The 20,532-nt window shown below is 46.8% G+C and overlaps 1 protein-coding gene across 2 annotated transcripts in view; it reads left to right on the forward strand.

The window, feature by feature from the left end:
- The window catches only part of LOC124607035 (leucine-rich repeat-containing protein 4-like), a 1,293,164-nt gene that overhangs the window by 766,266 nt on the left and 506,366 nt on the right, over positions 1–20,532 (forward strand). For both annotated transcript variants that reach the window (XM_047139208.1, XM_047139217.1), the window contains one exon: positions 12,521–12,596. The gene's annotated coding sequence lies outside the window, so the exon portion shown is untranslated. The remainder of the gene's footprint in view (positions 1–12,520; positions 12,597–20,532) is intronic.

Genomic DNA, 20,532 nt, shown 5'->3' on the forward strand with positions numbered 1-20,532 from the left:
GAAGCGTCGTCTCACGCGGTCTGCACGTCCAGCACGAACGCTGGTCCAACTGAGGCGCCAGGTGGAAATGGCATGGCAAGCCGTTCCACAGGACTACATCCAGCATCTCTACGATCGTCTCCATGGGAGAGTAGCAGCCTGCATTGCTGCGAAAGGTGGATATACACTGTACTAGTGCCGACATTGTGCATCCTTTGTTGCCTGTGTCTATGTGCCTGTGGTTCTGTCAGTGTGGTCATGTGATGTATCTGACCCCAGGAATGTGTCAATAAAGTTTCCCCTTCCTGGGACAATGAATTCACGGTGTTCTTAGTTTAATTTCCAGGAGTGTAGTTTCATTTACATAAATAATTTAGGGAATCTAGAAAGATTTAATCTAGATATCAGAGAGAATCTTCTACTCTGTAGCAGACTGTGTGTTGTTTTGAAACTACTGGCAAGTTAAAGCTGTGTGCAGACGAGGATTCGTAATTTGGAAAGTAAATGAGCAGTACTGATGGAAGTAAAGCTTTGAGAGTGGTTAGTGAGCTGCGCCTGGGTAGCTCATTTGGTAAGCGCATTGTCCGAGAAAGGCAGGAATCCAGATACATCTCCCAGTCTTCCACGCAGTTTTAAACTGCTAGGAAGCTTCAAAATCTGGATTACCAGTTGGATTTTGAACTTACGACCTTCCGAACAGAAGTCATTGACTTTTGAGATTATAACTGTAGATGTGTGAAATTGACAGTGTTCGCATCACTACAAACAGAAGGCCGAAATACTGAACTAGGTCAGCAGAAGACCGTATTTTTTCTAGTGCTGATATTAACATATGTGATCACAGAATAGAAAATGAAATAAAATGTCTAGACAGAGGAATAGGATTTGCATGTATTATGTTCCTTTTCGCAGGGGGCAGCTTCAGTTCATTGGTAGGTCTACAAAGCAGGCAGCTTACAAAGCACTCAGCTTACAAAGCACTCTTTCGACCCATCGTTGGCTACAGGTGTAGTTTATCGGACCCGTATAAATAGAACTAACAGGGAATATTGAACGTATAGAATGAAGAGCAGCTGGAATCGTCACAGGTTTGTTTGACTGATAGGAGAGCTAAAAAGCTTTGAATGACACATTTAAAGATAGACGCCAAGTGTCTCATATAATGCTGTTCAGAAAGGTACTTTCGACAACCGCCCACATATCGCTTCCGCAGGGATGGGTGATACAAGTTTCGACTAGTGACATCGCGAATACAAGCCTTTGAACGGACATTAATTTTTTGTGTGTGAAATCGTACGGGACTTAACTGCTAAGGTCATCAGTCCCTAAGCTTACACACTACTTAACCTAAATTATCCTAAGGACAATCACACACACCCATGCCCGAGGGAGGACTCGAACCTCCGCCGGGACCAGCCGCACAGTCCATGACTGCAGCACCCTAGACCGCTCGGCTGATCCCGCGCGGCTGAGCCGACATTCCTTCCACGCCCCATACCAGGGTGGATGGAAACCTAGTGTGTGGTATAGTGGGAGGCACCCTCTGCCACGAGTATGAGTGTAGTTGTAGATGCAGAAATACGAGTCCAGTGTGCTAAGCAATGCGAGATCTCGCTCGGAAAGTAAACATCTACGGTGGCGACCTAGGGGGCTATCAAAACCTTTGGAGTTCTTTGGTATCGGTGTTAAATCGCCCTTACGTGGCAACAAATGGGTCGGTATTAGGGGGCCCTAAAGCGCGTGATTCTCAGAGGTTATTATTACGTGCGTAAAAGCGAAGAGCGGCCTTCCTCCTCCTCTTCTTCCCCCGCTGCGTCATTACCTCGCCGTTACCGGTCTGCCGGGTAATGAAATTCCTCTGATACGGCGAGGCTGTCATTAAGTTTTTTATGAAAGACATTAGGGAGGGGGCGGCCACGCACACATATTTCACGTTTTGTGAGCGAACTGCGCGCCAGTCGGCCTGTCTGCGACGTTAACAACTTCCGGCGGCCCGCGCGCGACCCTCTAATGACCAGCCGAGCGATAAACGCCAGCCACCGCGCCGTCTTATTGATTCCGCCCATTAAATGCAAACACTCCCGTCAACAGACCAATTACCGAGGAGTAGTCCCCTCCTCACCGCAAAAGACGAGTGGCCTTATCAAAATACGGCAGCGGCCATTGTTCCCCTTGCGCGTGCCAGGACGGGGTGGCGAGAGCGGGCAGGCTATTGTTCTTTCCTGGAGAGCCGGCGGAAGAAGGCAACTGCAAGGTGTTCCGCCGCGCCCGCCTTGTTACACGAGCCAAGTGGCGCGATTTGCAGCGCGACCACCGAGCGGGCTGAGGAGAGCCGCATGCAACGTCAACGGCTCCGCTCCTTTAAGCACAAAGGACAGCTTTTTAGGGTGTTCTTTTTTAAAAAAAAATTGTAACTCCAGCGACTCACTAGAAACGAAATGAGTGTCCTTTATGAGGCCGCAATTATTGTGAATATTTTTTGAATAAAACTATCTCGATCCCTGTTAAATTGTTATTTATTTGTAACGCCATTTTGGTTACTCCCATCATCAGATATCGAAAAGCTTAGAATTTGCAGAACAAGGTTCAGTGTCATTATTAAGATATATTCTCTGATTTGTCATAGGTTTTAATACTGACACTGAACCTTGTTCTGAATGTTCTAAGCCTTTAGATATTTGATGATGGTAGTAGCCAGACATAAATAAAGACCTTTTTAACAGCTATTCAGAAACTTGCCAACAAGACGACGATAGATCTAACACAACCTAAGTTTATTTATACTACTGGCTATTAAAAATGTAACACCAGATACAACAGTTACCAAATGATGTATATTTACTTATTGTCCATCTACAAATACTAGGAAAACACTATGATTAAATTTGTGAGTCATCTGAGGTATATACCGATAGTTCATTAAATGTGGTACACACAATTGCCATCTCTGCCAGCAACAGTGGTTTTAACTCGCAGGCATTGAGTCAAACTGTTCTTGAAAGACAGTTTCTGGTACATCATTCCACGCTGCTTCTCGTCTGCGCCACAGTTTTCATCAGCCATAGTGGCTGGGAGTAGTGGCATGTCAGTCTCTCAGCAACCCGCTGTCGATTTTGTTAATTGCTGAGACGTCTGGAGAACGTGCTGGTCATGGTAAAAGTCGAACACCCTCTGTATCGTAATGGGTCGTGACAGCATGTAATCTAATACCAACATACATAAAATACGTGTCATTGACAGAAACGCAGTCATTCTCACGAGGTGACGTATGGTGGTTTTACTAACTCGCAATCAGACTACCACCTTTCAGCCAAGCCTAATTTCAGATCAGTCTGTGATCAGTAACCTGTAGTGGGCACAGCAGAAAAATGAATAATGCAAGTGATATATTCTATCGCTGTTTGTGTATGTATGCGTCCGCAGCTCGTGGTCGTGCGGTAGCGTTCTCGCTTCCCACGCACGGGCTCCCGGGTTCGATTCCTGGCGGGGTTAGGGACTTTCTCTGCCTCGTGATGACTGGGTGTTGTGTGATGTCCTTAGGTTAGTTAGGTTTAAGTAGTTCTAAATTCTAGGGGACTGATGACCATAGATGTTAAATCCCATAGTGCTCAGAGCCATTTGAACCATTTGTATGTATGCCTTCGGACTGCACATCACTGCATTACGGGGCAAAGGCGACGTCCACTACCGATGAGTCCCTCCCCCCCCCCCCCACCCCCCACCCACCCCCCAGTCGGAACTTCCAGGCAGATTAAAATTGTGAGCCTAACCTGGTGTCGAACTACACTGGGGCGACACAAGTAATCCATTCCACCTAATATCCTGTCGGACCTCCTTTTGACCGGGGAACGTAGCAACTCGACGTGTCATGGAAATAAGTCGCTGGAGGACGCCTGCTGAAATACTGAGCCATGCTGCCTCTACAACCGTCCATAAGTGCAAAGATGTTGCCAGTGCAGAATTTTGTGCACGAATTGATATCTCCATTATGTACCATAAATGTTCAGTGGAAGGCCAAATCATTCGTCCGAATTATCCAGACTGTTGTTCAAATCAATCGCGACAATTTTGCTCCGGTGACATGGTGTATTCTCAACCATAAAATTTTTTTTGGGATCACGAAGTCCATGAATGCGTAAACGGTCTCCAAGTAGCCGAAGATAATCATTTCCAGTCAATGATCGGTTCAGTTAGACTAGAGGACGCATTCCATTCCAGAAACACAGCCCACGCCATTATGGAGCCACCACCAGCTTACACAGTGCCTTGTTGACAACTTGGCTCCAGGGCTTTGTGGGGTCTGCGCCACAAGCGAACTTTGTCATCAACTCTTACCGCCTGAAATCGAGACTCATATGAGTAGGTAACGGTTTTCCGGTCGTATAGGGTCCAACTTACATGCCCAAGAGAGGCACTCGCATCTGTCGTCTGCTGCCAAAGCCCATTTACGCTAAATTTCGGTGCACTATCCTAACTGATACGCTAGTCGTACGTCCCACATTGATTTCTGCGATTATCTGACCCCAGTGTTGCTTGTCTGTAAGCACTGAAAAATTCTACAAAAACGCCTCTGCTCTCGTATGTTAAGTGAAGGCCGTGGGCAACTGCGTTGTCCATGGTGAGAGGTAATGACTGAAATTTGACTTCCTCGGCACATTCTTGGCACTGTGGATCGTGAAATATTGAATTCCCTAACGATTTCCGATATGGAATGTCCGATGCTTCTATGTCCAAGTACTATTCCGCGTTCAAAGCCTCGTAACTTCCGTCGTGCGGCCAAAATCGTATCTGAAATCGTTTCCCGTAAATCACCTGTGTACAAGTGAGAACTCCGCCCACGCAGTAGCCTTTTATACCTTGCGTACGCGATACTACCGCCATTTATATATGTGCATATCGCTATCCCAAGAATTTACTGCAGTGAAATAACCTTGCCTCTGGAGGGCAATACTCTTACTGGCTTTGCTAAGCAGCTGTGTACCGAGTCTGCGCCATGATTTAATTGTGTAGAACAGCGTTTGCAAAAGATTTCAGCTCTCGTTTCACTCTTTTCGTAATGAGGAGAAAATATCTCTGCAGCGCATTCGTAGAGTGGAAGGCGCCGCGCGCCAGCGAATGACCGAGCGAATGGTCAGCCGCGGCTAATTGCAGCGATCGCCGGCAGGGGCGGTGGCTGCCACTGAAAGGCAACTAACAAGGAGCCCCGGTCGCCGCCCGTCTCCCCCGCGATGAGTCAGCGGCCAGCCGGCCCGCCGGCCGGCCAGATGTTTTATTAATGAACCGGACAGCGAGACGCGGCTTTCAGCGGCGCGGCGCCAGGCCGTCTGCGCATGCGTGCAGAATCCCCCGCGTCCCGGCCCGGTCAGCTGCAATTAGCAATCCCGGCCTCTTTTGTGTGGCGTGTTCTGCGGCGGAAAAGGCTGATGAAGACGGATGATGCTGCAGGGTGCGGGGGTCGCCCTAGCTGTGATCGGATGCTGAGTGAGCACCTCCGCGGCGAGAACGATGTCAGCTCGCAAATGCGCCAATGTACCGGAAGCGTGCATCCACTGGCCGCAGAGTTTATGCACTCCGGAGTAACAACTAACTTCCATCACTGTTAACTGTTCACTAATTCGTAAGCAATGGAGAGTGACAGCCTATCAACAAAATATATGACGAAAACATGGATCACAGTCACAGACTCTACTCTGCCTTATTTTTTCCAAATCAGTTTGCATATTGTCAGATTATCTTACGCCGGCAAGCTTTTGTTTCACACTGTAGATCAGTGATTTCCAAAGTGGGGGTAACTACCCTCTTAAGAGATAAAATTAAATAATCTGAGGGATAAAAACAGAAATGTTCCGTTAAGTTTCGGAAACGAAACTAAATTAGTTTTGAAAATTGATTACTGTTGTCACTGTTTTATAAAACTGTAGTACTGGCTACATACGCCACCAATCTCATTTTTTTTCTAAATAGAAGTATTAACGCGTGAAATAATTATACTTGTGGAACGAATGTATGAACATCTTCCTCACATAGCGCACACCCGCTCCACACATTCCGGGTGGTTTGTAATTAAAGTGCAACTACTCACAGAGGTCTAGTTGGAGTGTAGCCGCGCGGAGTGGCCGCGCGGTTTGAGGCGTCATGTCACTGACTGCACGGCCCCTCCCGCCGGAGGTTCGAGTCCTCCCTCGAGCATGGGTGTGTGTGTGTGTGTGTTGTTATTAGCGTAAGTTAGTTTAAGTAGTGTCTAAGTCTAGGGACCAATGACCTAAGCAGTTGGTCCCTTAAGAATTCACACACATTTGAACATTTGGAGTGTAATTATCGTATGGCAGCGAAACTTGATAGCTATTAAGGTGCGTTAATGCAGAAACGATTTACACTGCAAAACAATTAGTTCCAGTGCTTGCCACCAGACGCAAATCTAGCGCTGTGAATGCAGGAAAGATGTATAGAAATGTTTCCGTATCTAATGGATTTGGAACGGGACGTGGACTGAAAAGATCAAAGAAGTGAGAAAGGCGTAATGTTGATTTTATTATAAGCCGCCATTCCGCTCAGTTGATCTTGTAGGTAATGGATATGGAAAACCTCTGGAGCTAACACGTCCGTGAAAGGCTGCGTTAACCAGATCTTTCACTGGGTAAGCGACATGCGGTGTTGCCTCGCACACAGCCGTGCTCTCCCACAGTGGGAACCACCTGCTATACAAGGAGGAATCGATAATGCGTAGAGGTCATGGTACACCTGACAAGCCCTCTGGCTATATTTTCTTCACAGAAGAACAGACCGAGAATAAGGTGCCTGTGAAACCACACCAAATAGTCACCTGTGGCCAGTTCAGTGGCTCTATGTGCAGAACACACAGTTTAAAAGTACCCCAAATTCGGCAGTTTTGTGTATTCACTGCACCCTGTAGTATAAAATATGCCTCGTCGCTCTAGAAAACAGTGCCCAGCCACATGCCATCAACTTCGATCCGTGCAAGAAACCGAAGAGGTGATTCGAATATTGCTGCGTATCATTAGGTTTCACTTGCTACACCGTATGGGTCTTGTACAGGTACGAGTGTAAAATTGACCACAAAACTTTCCGTACTATCGATCATGGGATGAACAATTCTCACGACACTGCCCCAGCACTAGCACTACCCAGGGCACGTGCTGCATGGTCAGTTAAAGCAGCAGCAATCTCGTCAGCAACCTCCACCGGGATAGGACGCCTCCCTCTTCTAGGTGCCACAACAAGCTCACCCGTCTTTTCGAATTTCATTGTCGTTTTTTTAAATCTTTTAATTAGATTGGGCCTCTCCTCGGGCCTTTCACTCTGCGATATTCTCTCACTTCAGCACTGTAATTGCTGCCACTCACATAAAACAGTTATACTGACAGTGCACGGCATGTCTTCTCAATAGCCGTATTGTTCACTCACGTTATGCCTTGTAAGCGTGGATGTCTGATTTTCACCTGGTGGTCAAAACTGGAACTAAACTTTTTTCCTGTGTAATCGGTTCCGCATCAACACAACAGCATGTCTATCAAGTTTCGCAACCATATGATAATGACAGCCCATGCTGGACCTCCGAGAGTAGGCGCACATTAATTACAATGGCCATGGAAGGACAGTGTTTCTTTTTTAAAGTGACATGGAGCCGCAGCAAAATCTCGTAGTCTTTTGAATTAGCGATTTACTTTCGGCAGAACAAGGAACAAACATACAGAGTTATCGGGCAGTGTTCCCTGATATGGCAGGAGTCGTTCTTGTTCCCTATAACGGAACGTGTTACCTACAAAGCCAATTTCGGGGCCAGTGTCAACTTATATACTATCTGATTAAAATTGTCTGGACAGCTATTAATGGATATTATTATAGGACGTGTCAGCTCTTCACCTTAATGATGACTAACTATGGTGGGGAGACGTTTGATAATGAGTTGAATGTGCGTGGGGGAAATGGGAGCTCATTCGACCTCAAGAACCGAAACCAGTGAAGGTAGTGATTTTGGACGCCAGGACGCTAGAGCGAAGTCGGCTTTCTGACCCATCCCAGAGGTGTTCTGCTTGCTCATCAGTGTGGGATCCGTACCAGGTCGGGTTGACGGAGGAGATAGAGAAGATCCAAAGAAGAGCGGCGCGTTTCGTCACTGGGTTATTTGGTAACCGTGATAGCGTTACGGAGATGTTTAATAAACTCAAGTGGCAGACTCTGCAAGAGAGGCGCTCTGCATCGCGGTGTAGCTTGCTCGCCAGGTTTCGAGAGGGTGCGTTTCTGGATGAGGTATCGAATATATTGCTTCCCCCTACTTATACTTCCCGAGGAGATCACGAATGTAAAATTAGAGAGATTAGAGCGCGCACGGAGGCTTTCAGACAGTCGTTCTTCCCGCGAACCATACGCGACTGGAACAGGAAAGGGAGGTAATGACAGTGGCACGTAAAGTGCCCTCCGCCACACACCGTTGGGTGGCTTGCGGAGTATCAGTGTAGATGTAGATGTAGACTGTGGGAAGCATAGTCCATTTCCGGAATGTTATTGTCCACAAACCACTGCCTCACAGATGCTGCCTTATGAAGGGTGCATTGTCATGCTGATAAAGCAGTCATGGTTCCAATTTTTGATTCTCTACTGCACGCACGACAGAATGCTGTACAATGTGTTCACATCCTTCCGTATTTAGCGTTTTCTTAAGTGCAGTAAGTGTACCGCAGCTTAACCACGAACAACATCCCTGTACATTTTTATCACGTTTTCTGTAATTCACTGCCAGCACTACATATGATAGCAGGTGAAGTTCTCCAGCCATTCGCCAAACTCAAACCTTTCCATCGAATAGTCACAGGGTGTTGCGTGATTCATCATCCCAAATCACTCCTTTCCAGTCATCCGCTATCCTGTGGCGTTGCTCTTTACGCCACCTCAAGCTTCACTTGGCGTTCATCACAGAAACGTGTCACTTACGAGGTGTGCTGCACCATTTATATCAAAAATGGTTCAGATGGCTCTGAGCACTATGGGTTTAACACCTGAGGGCATCAGTCTCCTAGAACTTAGGACTACTTAAACCTAACTAACCTAAGGACATCACACACATCCATGCTCGAGGCAGAATTCGAACCAGCGACCGTAGCAGTCACGCGGTTCCGGGCTGAAGCGCCTAGAACCGCTCGGCCACCGCGGCCGGCCCATTTGTATACTGTTCTAGCTCTGTACATACGGTCATCGTACTGGCTGGACTATTGACGGCATTTAGGAACTCGCGAGTGATTCCTTCAGCTGATTTCGTGCGATTTTTTTGCAACCACTTTCTGCAATGGTCGACTGTCCCAGCCTGTCAGTACGTGAGGTGTCCCTGGTCTCCGTTTGGCAGTGGCTGTTCCTTCGCGCTTACTTTTCATGGTAACGACGGCCGGGGTGGCCGAGCGGTTCTAGGCGCTACAGTCTGGAGCGACCGCTACGGTCGTAGGTTCGCATCTTGGCTCGGGCAAGGATGTGTGTGATGTCCTTAGGTTAGTTAGGTTTAAGTAGTTCTAAGTTCTAGGAGATTGATGACCTCAGCAGTTAAGTCCCATAGTGCTCAGAGCCATTTCATGGTAACATCACCAACAGCTCGGCTTGAACAGCTTTGGAAGCCTTCAGATGTCTGCGATGCGTTTATTACTCAGGTGACATCCAATGACTGGTCCACGTTTGATGTCACTGAGCTGACCCGATCCACCCATTCAGCTGTTACTGCTACTCTACTGAGAACAAAATACTTCCCACCAGCTTTTATACAGGGGGTGCCCGTGTGTCGTGACACCTATTGGTCAATTCATTACATAGGGATGTCTGTATACTTCTGAGCAAATAGTGTGTTACATTTGGCTCCACTCAGCACATTGCCACTATTACGACATGTGATGCGGCAGTCGTCGTAACGACGTGAGTGTGTCGCGTTTGTTGACAATACAGAGGTGTGTGCTTGGCGCCGAAACCGCGGACAGGGGGCGATGTCGTTGTCGGTAGCGTAGGATAGGATAACAGTACACGGCGCGCTTGTGACGAGCACCGGCCGGCAGAAGCCAGCGCTGCGGTCAGCGGTTTGCCAAACAGGCCGGCCGCAGCCAGCCGCGACACGCGCCCTGCATTTGGCTTAGCGGACGGCAACCGCGCTCGCCGGGCCGCCACCTCCGGCGCCGTGCTGCGGGCGTGACAAAAAGGTCAGACGACAAGTTTATTATTTTCCGCAGATACGTATGTGTTAATTCTAATCGTACTAGTCGTATTTTTAAGTCACCTGACTTGCATGTGAGGCACACCACTCTACACTGCCGGAAGAAAATGCAACACCCTCAAGAACAAGATCATTTTAGTGACAAGTGAGAGATGACAGGTACTTCATCATTGTATGTGTACATGATAACAAAACCCAGGCCAAATGAAAAACACGTATCACAGTAAAGGGTGTCCAAATAGTTGCATCGGTACACAGTGCATCCCTCTCTGGTGGCAACGTGCGCCTGTTCTACAAGCAACTATGAAGAAGGTGCCGAATGCCATCCTGCTGTAGACTGTCCCAAGGGACATGCGCGTTTCTTTGCAATTCGGCAATGATTCTAGCAGTTTCTGGAGAACGAATAAGTTTCCGCTAGATCATGACCCATATGTTGGTTGGTTGGTTTGGAATGAGTGGACCAAACAGCGAAGTCATCGGTCCCACTAGATGACCGAAGGATGGGGAAGGAAGTCGACCGTGTCCTTTCAAAGGAACTATCCCGGAATTTGCATGGATGTCAGGACGCGGGGTTGAACCGTCGTCCTCCCGAATGCGAATCCAGTGTGCTAACCACTGTGCCACCTCTCTCGGTGTCCCATATGTGTTCATTTGGAGAGAGATCTGGTGATCTTGCTGGCTAGGGCAGCTCCACGTCACGAAGAGCAGCAGCATTATGTGAGCGTGCGTTGTCCTGCTGAAGAAGCACATCAGTTTCCTCTGGAAGAAATGGCAGTAGCATGGGGATAATAGCCTGTGTAGTGTAACGGGCACTGATTACATTACCTGCAGAAACACCGGATGTGACCTCCAGTTGTAACTGCCACTTGTCCCTCCCTCCCCTCCACCCAACCCCCCACCCACACACTCACAACATGAGTCGCAGGATGGTACCTGTGTGTCGTGGACGAGTGCACTCTAGAACAGACAGTCACCAGGTCTACGCCTTAAGCTTTTGTGTCCGTCACTCGCTTACAGACAGAGCTTACTCTCATCATAGAAGACAGTAGAGAGCCTTTCCATTCTGCAGTCGACTCTTACGTGACACGATAGTAGCCATGTTCGGTGGTGTGGTGGTATCAGTGGTAGCCTGGACTTGGCGCAAAATGATGTTAAACAGACGGTTCCCAGTGCTCCCTCATGACGCTGCAGGTGAAACGTGTACCTGGATTTCGTCCATGGATGATGTTTGATTGGCCACCGCTGTTCACGTCGATCTTGACGTGCGTCGGTACTACGCGGACGTCCGAAACCTGGTCTGTGGGAATGTTCCACAGACCACTGTTGAAAGCACCGACAGATACATTGTGCCCAAAATGTCCAGCATCCGGGTCAAAACAGAGGGTGCATAGGCAGGCATCTTAGGCGAAGATTGGTGACCAACAGAACGTTTGCTTAAACGGTCGTTGCGAGTCGCCATAAAGACCACACATGATGGCCCATACGCCAGACGAAGGGCTCTAATCCAATCCGGGACTCACCTCTCTCCTGCCGGGCGTTATGGCCTAGCGGTTCTAGGCGCTTCAGTCCGGAACTGCGCTGCTGCTACGGTCGGAGGTTCGAATCCTGCCTCGGGCATGGATGTGTGTGATGTCCTTAGGTTAGTTAGGTTTAAGTAGTTCTAAGTCTAGGTGACTGGTGACCTCAGATGTTAAGTCCCATAGTGCTCAGAGCCATTTGGACCTCTCTCCCTTGGAATCTAGCTCCCTGGGCGTTAAGCTGTACAACTTCGTGCGTTAAAAGCACAAATAGGTAGCATTCCCTTGGCTTATAGTTTGGCACAACAAATCTTCAGCCCCTGTAACCAAGGTCGCTAACGCGCTGCAGTGCCGTGGCGCACGACTCAGAAGTAGCTGGATCGAATCCTGGTGGTGGAAGAAATATTCACTGCCCGAATATCGTCGGTAAGGGAAGAGAGTCGTTGTGGAGTTACCCTAGTGATCTCCACACTTTGCGCCAACGTCCTGGATTGGATTCCATACTGCTCTGCAGTGCCTCATGGAATGAAGGTACGTGTTAAGATGTTGACCCATCCATCGGATGGGGACGTTCCAGTATCGCTTTACACCCTCTCCCTCCTGTCATATAACACACACACACACACACACACACACACACACACACACACACACACCTAACAGTCACCTCCTCTCAATAGACACGGCAGCGAGTCATGTAAGCCCTCCCCTTGTGCAGCGAAGAGACAATGCGACGACTTCCGCTCCTCACTGGGAGCAGTCGCGGCAGCTGCGAGTGGTTGGCTTGTGTTAACGCGGCCCTTCCCGTGTGTTGCAGGAGGTCGCCCACCCGCATCGCCCGGCCGCCGTCCCCCTGGACCGCTGGCTGCTGGTGCTGACTGCCCGCTCCTCTGGTAAGTCCTACTCGCCTCTCACTTGTGCTTGCACAGGAACAACACTTGTGGCGGGAAAGAATACTTCAATATTCTTTCCTTGTAACACATTCCAAAATCTTCTGTTCGTATCTTAATTGCGTCTAGCCCATTCGTATCTTAATTGCTTCTAGTCCACGCTTCGCCTCTCACAAGGCTGCATTCCAGACGAATTCCGTTAGAAAAGAAAAACATTCCAACACTTAAATTTGTATTCGATGTTAAAAATTTTCTCCTTTTCAGACACAATTTTTTTCTGTTCGTAGTCCCTATTTTATATCCTTTCTATTTCGGGCATCGTCGCTTATTCCGCCACTCACACAGCAAGACCCATCTACCATTCTTAGTGTTTCATTTCCTAATCTAATTCCTTCATCTTCGCCTGATTTGATTCCACTACTGTTGTCTCACTTTCGTTGATATTCATCTTCTAACTTCTTTTCGTATATATATAACTAAAAGTTCGTTAACATTTGAAAACGCTCTCATTCATGAAATAATTGATGTAGAGAGGTAAAACTTGACACACTTGCCTAAAATAATATTAAATAAACGATAACAAGCGCAAAAATCGCCAACGGATGGATCTGGACAGCGGGATGCTGCTTTTCAAACGCCGGCCAGAGTGGCCCAGCTGTTCTAGGCGCTACAGTTTGGAACTGCGCGTCCGCTACGGTCGCAGGTTCGAATCCTGCCTTGGGCCTGGATGTGTCTGATTGCCTTAGGTTAGTTAGGTCTGAGTAGTTCTAAGTTCTAGGGGACTGATGACCTCAGCAGTTAAGTTCCATAGTGCTCAGAGCCATTTGAACCACTTTTGCCTTTCAAACTGTTAGCGTGACGAGTGAAAGGTATTCCGATATTTTAGAGAATCGCATCATCCCTAGCCTGGCTGATGAACATCTTGTGGAAGGTATGACATTTATGCAGGATGGCGCTCCTCTACATTGATACATACGTGAAAGATCTTGTGCGCACATCATTTGGTGAGGATCGCGTGCTGAACTGCGACTTCCGTCATGTTTGCCCTCCCAGGGCAGACTTAAATCTGTGTGACTATTGATTGTGGGGTTACCTAAAGTCTACCGCAATCGTTTGACTACATTAGGGATGCTAAAAGACAACACCCGACGCCAGTTCGTTACTATACCTACTGATATGCTGTACAGTGCTGTTCACATTACCCCTCGACCATAGATAGAAATATTGTTCTTCGGAATAATATAAACAATAACTGTTTAAAAGGTACCACACTGGTAAAGACGATGTTGAGCAGACATATGTAGAACACTTGTGGCCAGTTAAGGTTGGAAATAACCTCGAACTGGCCTACAAAAGACACCTAAGCTACAGCGCATCCTCTTCGCAAGAGATTCCCAACATCCTCTTACGATTTTACTTTTGTGTACTACTTTGTACACAATGGTAATGAGAGGTGGGGTATAAAGTGGTCCAGCAACTGTTGCCTAGAGAAGTTGGACAGGAGCAGAAATGATTAACGAACGGGTAAATATAATAAACATAAGTCTTACTTATAGTTTTCTCCAAGCATTGCGAAGAACCTTTAAAAAAAAAACAAATAGCAATAAAGTCCAACTTTTACAAGAGCCAAAATAAAGAGTGTCGTGCAGTGTGAGTCTCCTACTACTAATGCACAAACGAACTTTCTAAGGGTGACTAAAACTGCAGACTGTCGAAGACTGCGATGACTGGGCCAAGTAGCTGCAGCCGGTCAGCCTCTATCGCGGCGGCAGACGGCTCTCGTAGTCGGAGCCACCGAAAGCTTGGCTCAGCGGGCGCGCGTCATTGGGTCCCCTGGATTCCAGTGCAACCGCTATCGGCGTCTGTCGGAAATGTGCATTTCCGTTGCCACCTGTGAGACGCCAGTGGGAGTGGCAGCGATCTCTGATACCACACATATGTCACTGGTTTAGTTGGCTGTTTCATTAACGTTATTCATTTAAACTTCCCCGTGAGGGTAATGAAAGAAAAAAGACGTTTATAAATGATCTTTAGAAAAGTGATTACGTTACAATTCGGTCTAAACTTGAGCCATACAAACCCATTAGTTTCGTAGTAAGAAAGCCAGGGAAACAAAATTATTTAATTGTTAATTCTATGCTGTAAAAGTTCACAATATTTTTAGGTTAAAATTTACCCGAACGTCAATATTAGTTTTTATAAATGCACGAACAAGGGGTTTTTAATATTCGAGGTCGATTTTAGCCAAAATCTAGCACGCTACAAACGCGCCGTGGCTTAGGAGGATTTTGCAGTGGAATTTCAGGCTGTTCCCAGCTTGGTAGACCCAGCTTGGTTTACACCCTGTGTACAGTTTGATTCTGTAACGATATTACAAATTTTCAGGGTTAGTGGAGAAGCATATGTGTATCAGTTTGGGATAAGGAATCCTGCTGCAGAAACGACGAGTCGAAAGTTATGTGTGAACGTCATTCTGACACATCTGACAGTGGACTACATGTGCCGGTACTGTCGTTGCTAAGGTATCCACTTGTTATTCATCAATGAATGTGGTTCCGACAAGATGGAGCCCCGCCTCACTTTGAATTGAGGATTCGAAGAATGCAGGCCGGTGTGGCCGAGCGGTTCTAGACGCTTCAGTCTGGAACCGCGCGGCCGCTACGGTCGCAGGTTCGAATCCTGCCTCGGGCATGGATGTCCTTAGGATAGTTAGGTTTAAGTAGTTCTAAGTTCTAGGGGTCTGATGACCTCAGATGTTGAGTCCCATAGTGCTCAGAGCCATTTGAATCATCTGATTCGAAGAACATCTGAATCAGACATTCTCTGCAAAGTGGATACGCCAAGCAGAGCTTGTTTCGCGGCCAGCACGTTCACCTCATCACGTCGCACATTATATCATCTTGTAGGGCCATGTGAAAAACCTTGGGTACGAGACGCCTGTCGAGACTGAAGAGGTCCTACTAGCAAGAATTCTCGTTTCCTACGGTACTGGTCAAACGACAATAGGGATACTGGAATGGGTACGACAGAACTTCGCTCGACGATGCCATAACTGCATTGACGCGGGGGGAAGGCAGTTAGAAGAGCTGTTGAAAATGAAGCAGTTTGCGAAACTTGTGCAGGTAAATGGAATTCATTATTGCTGTACGACAGACTTAGAATTTTCGGTCTCTTTGACATCAAGTTACGTGCACCATTACTAGTCAATCAACAATGGAAATTACTAGACGGTATTGGGGAGTATTCAGCGGAATTTCTGTTCCGCATGATCAGAGTTCGGAAGCTCGGGTCCGTAATTTGAGTGCTGCGCGAGGCTAAGGCGGAACTTGATTTCGGTTATATCGGTCGACTCTGTAATTTCTGGACTATAGTACCTTAACTGAAATGGGTAAGTTTACCTTTCTCCATCGTCCGTAAACGTTTCTAACATCATCTTATTATGGAAAGAATGATAAAGTGTATAAAACCAAAAGTTATATATCCTTATTAAAAAGAAAAGAAAACGCGATTCGTCTCCTAAACAATGTGAGTAAGGGTAGTAACACAGAGAAATCTATTTTCACGTCTGGCTCACAAAGCTATATGAGGGGGAGAACAGGGGCGCCAGAACCAATGCATGCAATACATGACGAATAGGAAAGAACTGAATCAGGTAGTTGGCTCTCTCTCTATATAGATCTCTTTGAAACACACACACACATACACACACACACACATACACACACACACACACACACACACACACACACACACACACACACAATCTTTGTGTTCAGCGACCAGAGAGCTTACAAATTCAACCATTGGGAGGATACGGTATTAAATTGGAGGAAAGCACAACGAAATCAAGCACATTTTGCTGATCTGTAAGTAAATAAGTTATTTAATTAGTTGGTTTCATGTTCCAAAGATCATTTTGCAAGAAAAATTGTAATGATGTAGAACTAGTCATTTAGCACTCATTCGCCAACTAATTAGTATATACTACTTGGTAACATTTACCCTACCCACCACCTTTCACACATTACAGTAACAGAAGTTCTTCTACGGAATAGAAGGGGTCAAAGAGAAACTTTTTCCGTTTGACAGACACCAAAGTAAAATTTGAAAACAATGTGTGTCAGACATTTTGTATTACTGGGAAAGTGATGAAAAATTTTACTTGCAGCATTGTGCACCCCTTTTTGTACTAAAGAAAACCTTAATGCGAAGTAATGACTGTCAGTTTTTCTTCTAGTGTTGTGATTAAGCACATCATTGTTCCCTTTGAAATATAATGGATTATTTACAACTAACTTCATGAACGAATAATTTGAGCTCCACATATTATTCTTACAACACGTTGCTGAGTAATTAAGAGTTTCTTTCTCAAAAATGAATTACTCCAGAACATTATTCCGTGTGGCATTACTGAATGGAAATATGCAACATGTGTTAGCTTACTGCCTTGTCCCTCCCCATGGTCTGAAATGATTCTGATTGTCGCTGAACTGTGTTGTTTTAGGAGTTCCAAAATGTGCTTTTACCAGTTTAAATTCTGATCAATATGAGTATCTGAGAATTTTGAAATGTCCACTCACTGGTGTAGTTGATGCGCATAACTGAATATGTTGTGTCTTTTTAAAACTGAAGGTGAGATCATTCGTAATCAATCATATTTTTGAGAACATTGTTCAACATTTCTTCTGTTTCTGTATCTATGCTTGGACTGAAACTTGGTGGCATATTAAAACTGTTTGCTGTTTGCTGGACCGAGACTCTAACTCGGGACCATTGCCTTTCACGGTCGAATCTGTGAAATTCGGAAGAGAGGAGACGAAGTACTGGCGGAAGTAAAGCTCTTAGGACGGGTCGTGAGTCGTGCTTAGGTAGCTCAGTTTGTAGAGCTGTTGCCTGCGAAAGGCAAACGACCCGACATAGAGTCTCGATCCGGCACACAGTTTTAATCCCCCAGGAAGTTTCGTATCAGCGCACACTCCGCTGCAGAATGAAAATTTCACTATTCTTGACTTGATTACAATACTATTGTCATCTGCAAAAAGAACGAACTCTGCTTGTTGAGTGTTAGACGGAAGATAGTGTACATACACTACTGGCCATTAAAATAGCTACACCAAGAAGAAATGCAGATGATAAATGGGTATTCATTGGACAAATATATTATACAAGAATTGACATGTGATTACATTTTCACGCAATTTGGGTGCATAGACCCTGAGAAATCAGTACCCACAACAACCACCTCTGGCCGTAATAACGGCCTTGATACGCCTGGGCATTGAGTAAAACAGAGCTTGGATGGCGTGCACAGGTACAGCTGCCCATGCAGCTTCAACACGATACCACAGTTCATCAAGAGTAGTGACTGGCGTATTGTGACGAGCCAACTGCTCGGTCACTATTGACCAGACGTTTTCAATTGGTGAGAGATCTGGAGAATTTGCTGGCCAGGGCAGCAGTCGAACATTTTCTGTATCCAGAAAGGCCCGTACAGGACCTGCAACATGCGGTCGTGCATTACCTGCTGAAATGTTGGGTTTCGCAGGGATCGAATGAACGGTAGAGCAACGGGACGTAACACATCTGAAATGTAACGTCCACTGTTCAGAATGCCGTCAATGCGAACAAGAGGTCACCGACACGTGTAGCCAATGGCACCCCATACCATCACGCCGAGTGATATACCAGTATGGCGATGACGAATACACGCTTCCAATGTGCGTTCACCGCGAGGACGCCAAACACGGATGCGACCATCATGATTCTGTAAACAGAACCTGGATTCATCCGAAAAAATGACGTTTTGTCATTGGTGCACCCAGGTTCGCCGTTGAGCACACCATCGCAGGCGCTCCTATCTGTGATGCAGCGTCAAGGGTAACCGCAGCCATGGTCTCCGAGCTGATAGTCCATGCTCCTGCAACCGTCGTCGAACTGTTCGTGCAGATGGTTGTTGCCTTGCAAACATCCCCATCTGTTGACTCAGGGATCGAGACGTGGCTGCACGATCCGTTACAGCCATGCGGATAAGATGCCTGTCATCTCGACTGCTAGTGATACGAGGCCGTTGGGATCCAGCACGGCGTTCCGTATTACCCTCCTGAAACCACCGATTCCATATTCTGCTAACAGTCATTGGATCTCGACCACCGCGAGCAGCAATATCGCGATACGAGAAACAGCAATCGCGATAGGCTACAATCCGAACTTTATCAAAGTCGGAAACGTGATGGTACCCACTTCTCCTCCTTACACGACGCATCACAACAACGTTTCACCAGGCAACGCCGGTCAATTACTGTTTGTGTATGAGAAATCGGTTGGAAACTTTCCTCGTGTCAGCACGTTGTAGGTGTCGCCACCGGCTCTGAAAAGCTAATCATTTGCATATCACACCATCTTCTTCCTGTCGGTTAAATGTCGCGTCAGTAGCACGTCATCTTCGTGTTGTAGCAATTTTAATGGCCAGTAGTGTATTATATGAGGAACAATAGTGGACCTAAGGCTGAGGCTTGGGCAACCCCATATGTGGTTTCTTTCCAGTCCAAATCACGTCCCCAGACTAAACTGCCTGAATTACTAAGCACGATTTTCTGCCTTCTTTTGGTGAAGTATGACATTATCAATTGGTCGGCTATATATCAATCCCAGGAAACTAATTCTACTGTGTCTCAGGAACACTTACGTACCTCCAAGGCCGCAGGGACTGTCGCGTTCCAGACATTAGGTGCCTGAGGTCCCATTACTCACACTTGGGTTTTGCTCGGCGGAGGAGACGAGTGCGTCGTTAAAATATGGAGAGGAGAGCGCGGAGACAAGAGAGCGGCTTCTTAATTACGTCGCAGCAGAGGAGTTTACGAGCCGGCGCGTCCTGCGGGGCCTATAATCGGGAGACGCGCAGGCGCCAAAATAAAGATAAACGATGACGGCAATTAATTATTCTCCGATAGCGACGAGCGAGGCGCGGCGGAATCATTACGGCGATCAATCACCCTCGGCCGCGCCCAGCCTAAGCAGGCCGTCCGCGCGCAACGCGCCGATCGTGTCAGCGCCTCGCTGCTCGTTATGCGCCGCCGCTGACCTTTCACACTTCCTCCCTCACTCCCAAACTTCCTGCATGTTCTTATGCAGCCCTTTGTGTCATCCGTTATTCTGTTCCCCCTTTTTCTCTTCATCTCTGCCGAACGCAAAGGTCGCAAACGCTTTAATATTATATTGAACAGATTTATTTGTGTTTCTTTCTTTCAGTAATGGCGGAAGTTCATAGATTAAACTGCATAAGATTTAATATTCGGATTACATGCATTTTCTGAGTCACAAGTACCTATGATTACTCCTACAGTCATCAATATATTTATCCATGACATTGTAATGATAAAGCCGGCCTGAGTGGCCGTGCGGTTCTAGGCGCTACAGTCTGGAACCGAGCGACCGCTACGGTCGCAGGTTGGAATCCTGCCTCGGGCATGGATGTGTGTGATGTCCTTACGTTAGTTAGGTTTAAGTAGTTCTAAGTTCTAGGCGACTGATGACCTCAGAAGTTAAGTCACATATAGCTCAGAGCCATTTGAACCACCTGTAACGATAAAGTGGAGTGCGACGGGGCGGAAAATAAGTGCGGTTGGAGAGTTCACACGAGTGTGCATATACAGACGTTCGTTAAAAAATGTTAGTGCAAATTTTGGCTCTCACGTAAGTCTCAGGGGATGATTTCCACACGTGGTGCATTAGTACACTGCTCCACACCCGCGTATTAGTTATAGTTTTTGAATTAATATTCTCAGACATGAGTACAGTTTATGCTAGGGGAACAAAAATTAGGCGATTATTATAGCAAAATCATTTTTCACGACACAGTTCAATCACTATTTATTGGCGTCGTCCTTTTCTTTCACACAATGAAATTAGCACTGGTGAGTCGGTTTACAGTTTTACTTTA

Source organism: Schistocerca americana, chromosome 1 (genome assembly GCF_021461395.2).
Source record: "Schistocerca americana isolate TAMUIC-IGC-003095 chromosome 1, iqSchAmer2.1, whole genome shotgun sequence".
NCBI classification, from domain to species: Eukaryota; Metazoa; Arthropoda; class Insecta; order Orthoptera; family Acrididae; genus Schistocerca; species Schistocerca americana.